The sequence below is a fragment of the Microtus pennsylvanicus genome, unplaced genomic scaffold (assembly GCF_037038515.1).
Source record: "Microtus pennsylvanicus isolate mMicPen1 unplaced genomic scaffold, mMicPen1.hap1 Scaffold_61, whole genome shotgun sequence".
NCBI lineage: Eukaryota > Metazoa > Chordata > Mammalia > Rodentia > Cricetidae > Microtus > Microtus pennsylvanicus.
This window is the reverse complement of record NW_027460995.1, coordinates 56,983-67,407: the sequence shown is the minus strand read 5'-3', so window position 1 is coordinate 67,407 and position 10,425 is coordinate 56,983.

Below are 10,425 nucleotides of genomic sequence, written 5' to 3'. Positions count from 1 at the left end.
TCTCAAATAAAAGTAAAATAAATGGAAAAGAATACAGTGCTAAGTGCAGTTATGAAAATGTTTTGAAATGTGATACCTTCCCTGTCTCCCCCACATACACAAGCCACACTGAGAGATTTAAATAAAATCTGGGTAATCATTTATGTATCTGGCCTATGTCAGAGGGGCAGGGGAAGCTGAAGCCTTGTCCTTTGGGCTCCAGGTTCTCAGTACTGCGTCAAAAACTCGAGTGTCTAGTGAGCCCATGTCTGTCCTGCCGGCAGCACTCAGGAACTGGGAATACAAGGATCAGGAGATCATCTTCAACAACCCAGCAAGTGCAAACCATCCTGGTGGGAAAGAGACCCTCTAAAAGAAATCAATAAAATGACATTTTTATTTTTTTCTGTCGGAAGTGAAAATGTTCCAAATAATTCACTGCATCAGTATTCCTGGAAATGATATCAAAATCAGAATTTTTCTTTTTTTTTAACATTTTATTTTATTCTTATTATTTTCATTTTTATTTTTTTGGTTTTTCGAGACAGGGTTTCTCTGTGGTTTTGGAGCCTGTCCTGGAACTAGCTCTTGTAGACCAGGCTGGTCTCGAAATCACAGAGATCCGCCTGCCTCTGCCTCCCAAGTGCTGGGATTAAAGGCGTGCGCCACCACTGCCTGGCGTAAATCAGAATTTTTCATATTATTCCATGGCTGTTGTAATTTTCTCTGTGGCAGACAGAGGCAGGCAGATCTCTGTGAGTTTGAGGCCAGCCTGGTCATCTACAGTTCCAGGACAGGTGCCAAAGCTAAGAGAATCCTTGTCTCAGAAAATTTTTTTCTCTGCGTCTCACGTGTCGTGTGTCTTTCTCTAAGCAGGCCCAGGAATCCTAAGAGCCTGTAGGTGATCTAGGAAATCTCCTGTAGCAGGGGCCCTGGCCTCCACTCCTGGCCCCTGAGGGCACCTGGTAAAAGTGAGAAGGCAGATTTCAGAGACTAGTAAAGTTCAAGGTCACCAGCCCTTCCCAACAGCTAGAACCTTTAAAGGGTGAGGCTACAACTTAATTGGCCTGCTTAGATATGGATATTTTTGTTGTGGTTCTTGTTTTACAGGGCAGGAACAGACATCCAAGTGGGAATTTTCCACAGCTGTTTTAATTTTCTCAGACTCGGTATTTAGTATGAGAAGTGGTGTGTGGGGTTGTACAAACACAACTACTGAAAAAGAACCCTAAGAAAGCAGGCCTCCCTCCCTCCCTCCCTCCTTCCTTCCCTCCCTCCCTCCCTCCCTCCCTCCCTCCCTCCCTCCCTCCCTCCCTCCCTCCCTCAGTTCCTCCCTCTCACCAAGCCATAATTGTGGCAGCCCCTTGGCCCACATAGTCCTTTCACTGATCAGTCAGACACACTCTTTTTTTATTTTTGAATTTTGGGTGAAGTCAATTAATTGAGCTCTTAGATGATGATGATGATGATGATGATGATTAGTTTATTTGTGTTTTTTTTTTACATAAAGGTTCCCTGTGTCCCTGGAACTCACTTTGTAGACAAGGCTGGCCTCAGACTCACAGAGATCTAGCTGCCCCTGCCTCTACCTCTGCTTCCTAGTGCCGGAATTAAAGGCCTGTACTAAACACACTTTCCCCCCCTAAGTCAGGGTTTCTCTGTGTCTGTCGCTTTGCCTGTCCTAAAACTCACACTGCAGAACGAGGTGGCCTCAAACTCACAGCGATTTGCCTGTTTCTGCCTCTCCTGATTTCTGAGGGCTGAGAACTGAGAATAAAGAAATGTGCTGCCCAAAATATACTGCCGCTGCTGCAATTAAAAAAATAAATTAAAATAAAATAACCTGAGATAAACAAAGAAAAAAAGGAAAACACCTGTTTTTTCCTTCCTTCCTTCCTTCCTTCCTTCCTTCCTTCCTTCCTTCCTTCCTTCCTTCCTTTCTTTTTCCTTACTTGTTTTTTTTTCTGTTTTCTTCTTTTATTATTATTATTATCATTATTATTATTATTATTATTATTATTATTATTGGTGAAGGGTTTCTCTGTATAATACCTTTAACTCACTATATAAACCAGGCTGTCATCTTGGTAACATTATGGTTTTGTATTTTCTTATTTCTTGTCTGTAAATCAACAAATCAACATTTCTTCTCTCTCTCTCTCTCACACTCATTTAATTTATGTTTTATTTTATTTTTGGTTTGTGTTCTTGTTTTGATTTTCAAGGAAGGGTTTCTCTGTTGCTTTGGAGCCTGTCTTTGGAACTAGCTCTTGTCAACCAGGCTGGCTGGCCTCAAACTCCCAGAGATCCACCTGCCTCTCTGCCAGATATGGAACCAGTCATCTTGGTTAGTTCAAAAGCCACCCCATAAACACACACACACACACACAACACACACACACACACACACACACACACACACACACACACACACACAGAGGCACATCCAGAGAAACATATTTTTTTTTTTTTTTTGGTTTTTCGAGACAGGGTTTCTCTGTGGCTTTGGAGCCTGTCCTGGAACTAGCTCTGTAGACCAGGCTGGTCTCGAACTCACAGAGATCTGCCTGCCTCTGCTTCCCGAGTGCTGGGATTAAAGGCTTGCGCCACCACTGCCCTGCGATGCCCCTACTATAAAAATGGGTTTCAGAAACCGGCCTTTTGCCACAGTGTCAGAAGCCCAAACTCTGCCTGTGGTCTCAGCTAGCTGATAAGCTTCTGTGACTCGCGGTGTGTTTGTATTTTTAAGTTTGTTTTTGGTTTATTAGACTTGGTGGTGTTCTCATCTTTGCATGACCCCCCCCCCCTCGACCCAACATTTAAGTGTCTTTCAACCATTTTAGATCCCTCTGTTGAGAGTTCTCTGTTTAGGTCTGTACTCCATTTTTTAAAATTGGATTATTTGTTCTTTGGATGACCAATTTCTCGAGTTCTTTGTGTATTTTGGAGATTAGTGAAGATCTTTTCCCATTCTGTAAGGCCGTCGTTTTGTCTTCTTGGCCATGTTCTTTGCTTTACAGAAGCTTTTCAGTTTCAGGAGGTCTCACTTATTAATTGTTTCTCTCCGTGTCTGTTTTTTTTTTCTTTTTTTTTCTTTCTTTTTTTTTCTTTTTTTCTTTTTTTCTTTTTTTTCTTCTTTTTTTTTCTTTTTTTCCTTTTTTTCTTTTTTTTTCTCTCTTTAGTTTTTTTCTTTGTTTTTTTTTGTTTTTTTTTCTTTTTTTTCTTTTCTTTTTTTTCTTTTTCTCTCAGTATCTGTGCTACTGGGGTTCTATTTAGCAAGTGTTCTCCTGTGCCAATGTGTTCAAGTGCATTTGATATTTTTATTTTTATATTCTTTTATTGTGGATGAAGTCAATTATTTGAACTCTCAAATATTTTTATTGTTATTATCTCTCTATTTGTTTGCTTATTTGTGGTTGTTCAACATAAGGTTTCGTTGTGTACCCTTGTATGCCCTGGGACTCACTTTGTAGACAAGACTGGCCTCAGACTCACAGAGAGTCATCTGCCTCTGCCTCCTAGTGCTGAGATTAAAGGCATGCACTAAACACCTTTTCTATATATTTATTTTCCTAATAATTTATTTATTTTCATTTTATTGTCATTGGTGTTTTGCCTGCATGTATGTCTATCTGAGGGTGTCCGATCTTGGAGTTACCGACGGCTGTTGACTGCCATGTGGGTGGTAAGGAATTGAACCTGGGTCCTCTGGAAGAGCAGTCAGAACTCTTAACCACAGAGCCATCTCTCTCCAGCCCTCACCTTTTTTTTTTTTTTTGAAAACAGGGTTTCTCTGTGTCACTTTGCCTGGCCTTGAATCTCAATCTGCAGAACAAGGGAGCCTTAAACTCACAGTGATCTGCCTGCCTTGGTCTCCCTGATCTTGGAGGTGTTTTTATCATCTCTCTCTCTCTCTCTCTCTCTCTCTCTCTCTCTCTCTCTCTCTCTCTCTCTCTGTGTGTGTGTGTGTATGTGTCTGGCTATCTAGCTATCTATCCATTCATTTATTAGTTTATGTATTTATTTATTTTTTGGTTGTTCTTGTTGTTTTCTGAGACAGGATTTCTCTCTAGCTTTGGAGTCTGTCCTGGATCCAGACCTGGTCACAGCTGTACCGGAAAATAAAATAAAACAAACAAACAAAAACAAAAACAAAGCAAAGCAAAAGCCAGGCAGGACTGTCTGGTTGACCTTCCCTTTTCCCCTCCCCCATGGGCTCCTCAGAGGCGGTGCGGCCTCCTGCAGGGAATCCACAGAGCCTCTGCCCAAGGCTCTCCAGGGAACCCACTCTCTCCCTTTCCCCCAGCCCGAGGGCTGCCGGCCACATCTATCTCTCAGGCGTACATCTATCTCTCAGGCGTAGGTGGCGGGCACTCTGGCTATCCAGGACGTGACAGACACAGACACACAGAAGCAGGGAGGAACGGTGCCCACTCTCTCACTAGATGCAGGCATGCAGGAGGAACAATGAAAGAATGAGAACTGGAGAGATGGAATTTCTGGAATGTCCAGAAACCACATGGTGGGGATCTAGTGACCTCTTTTGGTGACAGGGAGTACAGCACAGATTGGGTTCTTGTGCTCCTGAGATGTAACCCCCACAAGGCAGCAGCTCATAAGTGATTGTAAATCCAGTTTCACACAACTGCACATAAAATAAAGTTAATTAAATCATAAAAAAATTCTTTAAAAATTTGAAATTAAAATAAGTTCTACACAACCGGAAAGACTGTCTCAAATAAAAGTAAAATAAAATGTTCTAAAATAGGACAACTTCCCTGCCCCCCCACCCCCACAGGGACACACTTGGTGCAGACCAAGAGATACAAACAAAATTTGAAATTAAACTAAATGTACAAGAAACTGAGCCTGGTTATTGTGGTGCACATCTTTTATTCTATCATCAAAGAGACAGAGGCAGGTGGACCTCTGTGAATTCCCAGGCTTTATAGAGAGGCCCCCAACCCAAATAAAAAAAAACATATATAAAAGTTTGACCAAACACCACCCCCCCCCAAAAAAAAAGGAAGGAAGGAAGGAAAGAAGAAGGAGACATTATAAACTGTCTCCTTGGTCCTAGAAACTGGATCATGGGAATTTAGGACCTATGAGACAGTGCACGAGTCTTGTGATCTCACTTGGTAGATGAGTCTGGATTTTAACTCACAGATGTCCTTCTGCCTGTGTCTCCCACATGCTGGGATAAAGGGTTCCCTAATTCTTGAATGGCATACTGAAAGTAGTTATTTCTACTTGGTTTGCGTTTGATTTTTTTTTAAACAATCCATGCCTAATTATTTATTTATTTTTGGTTTTTCATGACAGGGTTTCTCTGTAGCTTTGGAACTAACCCTTGTAGACCAGGCTGGCCTCAAATTCACAAAGATCCACCTGCCTTTGCCTCCCAAGTGCTGGGATTAAAGGAATGTGCCACCACTACCCGCCTTTGTTTCTTTTATTTATTTTTGTTAAGCTCTACGTTTTTCTTTCCTCTCTTTCCATGCCTCCCCTTCAACCCTCTCCCAAGGTTCTGGCTATGACAAACAATGCTGCTATGAGCATAGTTGAGCCCATGTCCTCGTGGCACAATTGAGCATCCTTTACATATATACCTAAACGTGGTATTGCTGGGTCTTGAGGAAGGTTGTTTCCTAATTTTCTGAGAAATCGCCACACTGACATCCAAAGGGGGCGGTACCAGCTTGCATTCCCACCAGCGATGCAGGAGTGTTCCCTTTTCCCCACATCCTCTCCAGCATAAGTTGTCATCAGTGTTTTAGATCTTGGCCATTCTTACAGGTATAAAGTGGAATCTCAGAGCTGTTTTGATTTACATATCTCTGATGACTAAGGGTGTTGAACATCTCCTTAAGTGTCTTTCAGCCATTTTAGATTTCTCGGTTGAGAGTTCTCTGTTTAGGTCTGTACCTCCATGTTGTGAACTGGATTATTTGTTCTTGAAATGACCAATGTCTTGAGTTCTTTGTATATTTTGGAGATCAGACCTCTGTCTGATGTGGGGTTAGTGAAGATCTTTGCCCATTCTGTAAGGCCGTCGTTTTGTCTTGTTGGCCATGTCCTTTGCTTTACAGAAGAAGCCTTTCAGTTTCACGAGGTCCCATTGATTAATTTTGTTTCTCTCAGAGTCTGTGCTACTGGAGTTAGATTTAGGAAGTGGTCTCCTGTGCCGATGCGTTCAAATGCTTTTTTTTAAAAAATAAATATTTATTTATTATGTATACAATATTCTTTCTGTGTGTATGTCTGAAGGCCAGAAGAGAGCACCAGACCCTATTACAGATGGTTGTGAGCCACCATGTGGTTGCTGGGAATTGAACTCAGGACCTTTGGAAGAGCAGGCAACGCTCTTAACCGCTGAGCCATCTCTCCAGCCCCCGTTCAAATGCTTTTGATATTTTTATTTTTATATTTTTTTTATTGTGGATGAGGTCAATTATTTGAACTCTCAAATATTTTTATTGTTATTATCTGTTTGTTTATTTGTGGGTTTGCAACACGGGGTTTCCTTGTGTATCCTTGTATGCCCTGGGACTCACTTTGTAAACAAGACTGGCCTCAGACTCACAGAGATCCGCCTGCCTCTGCCTTCTAGTGATGGCATTAAAGGCGTACACTAAACACATTTTTTTTGAAAACAGGGTTTTTCTGTGTCACTTTGCCTGTCCTGAATCTCAATCTGCAGAACAAAGTAGCCTTAAACTCACAGTGATCTGCCTGCTTTGGTCTCCCTGATCTTGGAGGTGTTTTATCATCTATCTATCTATCTATCTATCTATCTATCTATCTATCTATCTATCTATCCATTCATTTCATTTATTAGTTTATTTATTTATTTTTTTGTTTTCTGAGACAGGGTTTCTCTCTAGCTTTCCTTCTTGCTTGCTTGCTTGATTTTTTTGTTTTCTTGCTCTCTTGCTTTTTTCCCCCTTCTTTTATTAGTTAGTTCTTGAGGCATGGTTTCTCTGTGTAACAGCCCTAGCTGTTCTCTCTCTCTCTCTCTCTCTCTCTCTCTCTCTCTCTCTCTCTCTCAAATATGTTTGGTTTTGTGTTTTGCTTTATGAGACAGGGTTTCTCTGCTGCTTTGGAGACTGTTGTTAAAACTAGCTCCTTTCTTGTAGACCAGGCTGTCCTAAAACTCCCAATGATCCTGTTTCTGCTAAATATGGAGCCAGTGCTCTTGAATGCCTTTGTCTGGTGAGGTCAAAAGCCACCCCCCCACACACAACCCCCCCCCAACACACACACAAACCAAACACAGGCACAGGCACACTCAGAGACACATAAATAAACTTTTAAATTAAGAAGAGCCTGGAGAGCTAGTTTCGCGGCTCTTCCAGAGAAATTGGGTTCAATTCCCAGCACCTGCATGGCAGCTCATAGTGATTGTAAATTCAGTTTCTGGGTGATCTGACATCTTCAGACCATTGCACATAAAATAAAGTTAAGAAAATCATAAAAAAATTCCTTAAGAAATTGAAATTTAACTAAGTCCCACACAATTGGAAACACTCTCAAATAAAAGTAAAATAAATGGAAAAGAATACAGTGCTAAGTGCAGTTATGAAAATGTTTTGAAATGTGATACCTTCCCTGTCTCCCCCACATACACAAGCCACACTGAGAGATTTAAATAAAATCTGGGTAATCATTTATGTATCTGGCCTATGTCAGAGGGGCAGGGGAAGCTGAAGCCTTGTCCTTTGGGCTCCAGGTTCTCAGTACTGCGTCAAAAACTCGAGTGTCTAGTGAGCCCATGTCTGTCCTGCCGGCAGCACTCAGGAACTGGGAATACAAGGATCAGGAGATCATCTTCAACAACCCAGCAAGTGCAAACCATCCTGGTGGGAAAGAGACCCTCTAAAAGAAATCAATAAAATGACATTTTTATTGTTTTCTGTCGGAAGTGAAAATGTTCCAAATAATTCACTGCATCAGTATTCCTGGAAATGATATCAAAATCAGAATTTTTCTTTTTTTTTTTAACATTTTATTTTATTCTTATTATTTTCATTTTTATTTTTTTGGTTTTTCGAGACAGGGTTTCTCTGTGGTTTTGGAGCCTGTCCTGGAACTAGCTCTTGTAGACCAGGCTGGTCTCGAAATCACAGAGATCCGCCTGCCTCTGCCTCCCAAGTGCTGGGATTAAAGGCGTGCGCCACCACTGCCTGGCGTAAATCAGAATTTTTCATATTATTCCATGGCTGTTGTAATTTTCTCTGTGGCAGACAGAGGCAGGCAGATCTCTGTGAGTTTGAGGCCAGCCTAGTCATCTACAGTTCCAGGACAGGTGCCAAAGCTAAGAGAATCCTTGTCTCAGAAAATTTTTTTCTCTGCGTCTCACGTGTCGTGTGTCTTTCTCTAAGCAGGCCCAGGAATCCTAAGAGCCTGTAGGTGATCTAGGAAATCTCCTGTAGCAGGGGCCCTGGCCTCCACTCCTGGCCCCTGAGGGCACCTGGTAAAAGTGAGAAGGCAGATTTCAGAGACTAGTAAAGTTCAAGGTCACCAGCCCTTCCCAACAGCTAGAACCTTTAAAGGGTGAGGCTACAACTTAATTGGCCTGCTTAGATATGGATATTTTTGTTGTGGTTCTTGTTTTACAGGGCAGGAACAGACATCCAAGTGGGAATTTTCCACAGCTGTTTTAATTTTCTCAGACTCGGTATTTAGTATGAGAAGTGGTGTGTGGGGTTGTACAAACACAACTACTGAAAAAGAACCCTAAGAAAGCAGGCCTCCCTCCCTCCCTCCCTGCTTCCTTCCTTCCCTCCCTCCCTCCCTCCCTCCCTCCCTCCCTCCCTCCCTCAGTTCCTCCCTCTCACCAAGCCATAATTGTGGCAGCCCCTTGGCCCACATAGTCCTTTCACTGATCAGTCAGACACACTCTTTTTTTATTTTTGAATTTTGGGTGAAGTCAATTAATTGAGCTCTTAGATGATGATGATGATGATGATGATTATTAGTTTATTTGTGTTTTTTTTTTTTACATAGAGGTTCCCTGTGTCCCTGGAACTCACTTTGTAGACAAGGCTGGCCTCAGACTCACAGAGATCTAGCTGCCCCTGCCTCTACCTCTGCTTCCTAGTGCCGGAATTAAAGGCCTGTACTAAACACACTTTCCCCCCCTAAGTCAGGGTTTCTCTGTGTCTGTCGCTTTGCCTGTCCTAAAACTCACACTGCAGAACGAGGTGGCCTCAAACTCACAGCGATTTGCCTGTTTCTGCCTCTCCTGATTTCTGAGGGCTGAGAACTGAGAATAAAGAAATGTGCTGCCCAAAATATACTGCCGCTGCTGCAATTAAAAAAATAAATTAAAATAAAATAACCTGAGATAAACAAAGAAAAAAAGGAAAACACCTGTTTTTTCCTTCCTTCCTTCCTTCCTTCCTTCCTTCCTTCCTTCCTTCCTTCCTTCCTTCCTTTCTTTTTCCTTACTTGTTTTTTTTCTGTTTTCTTCTTTTATTATTATTATTATTATTATTTTTGGTGAAGGGTTTCTCTGTATAATACCTTTAACTCACTATATAAACCAGGCTGTCATCTTGGTAACATTATGGTTTTGTATTTTCTTATTTCTTGTCTGTAAATCAACAAATCAACATTTCTTCTCTCTCTCTCTCTCACACTCATTTAATTTATGTTTTATTTTATTTTTGGTTTGTGTTCTTGTTTTGATTTTCAAGGAAGGGTTTCTCTGTTGCTTTGGAGCCTGTCTTTGGAACTAGCTCTTGTCAACCAGGCTGGCTGGCCTCAAACTCCCAGAGATCCACCTGCCTCTCTGCCAGATATGGAACCAGTCATCTTGGTTAGTTCAAAAGCCACCCCATAAACACACACACACACACACAACACACACACACACACACACACACACACACACACACACACAGAGGCACATCCAGAGAAACATATTTTTTTTTTTTTTTGGTTTTTCGAGACAGGGTTTCTCTGTGGCTTTGGAGCCTGTCCTGGAACTAGCTCTGTAGACCAGGCTGGTCTCGAACTCACAGAGATCTGCCTGCCTCTGCTTCCCGAGTGCTGGGATTAAAGGCTTGTGCCACCACTGCCCTGCGATGCCCCTACTATAAAAATGGGTTTCAGAAACCGGCCTTTTGCCACAGTGTCAGAAGCCCAAACTCTGCCTGTGGTCTCAGCTAGCTGATAAGCTTCTGTGACTCGCGGTGTGTTTGTATTTTTAAGTTTGTTTTTGGTTTATTAGACTTGGTGGTGTTCTCATCTTTGCATAACCCCCCCCCCTCGACCCAACATTTAAGTGTCTTTCAACCATTTTAGATCCCTCTGTTGAGAGTTCTCTGTTTAGGTCTGTACTCCATTTTTTAAAATTGGATTATTTGTTCTTTGGATGACCAATTTCTCGAGTTCTTTGTGTATTTTGGAGATTAGTGAAGATCTTTTCCCATTCTGTAA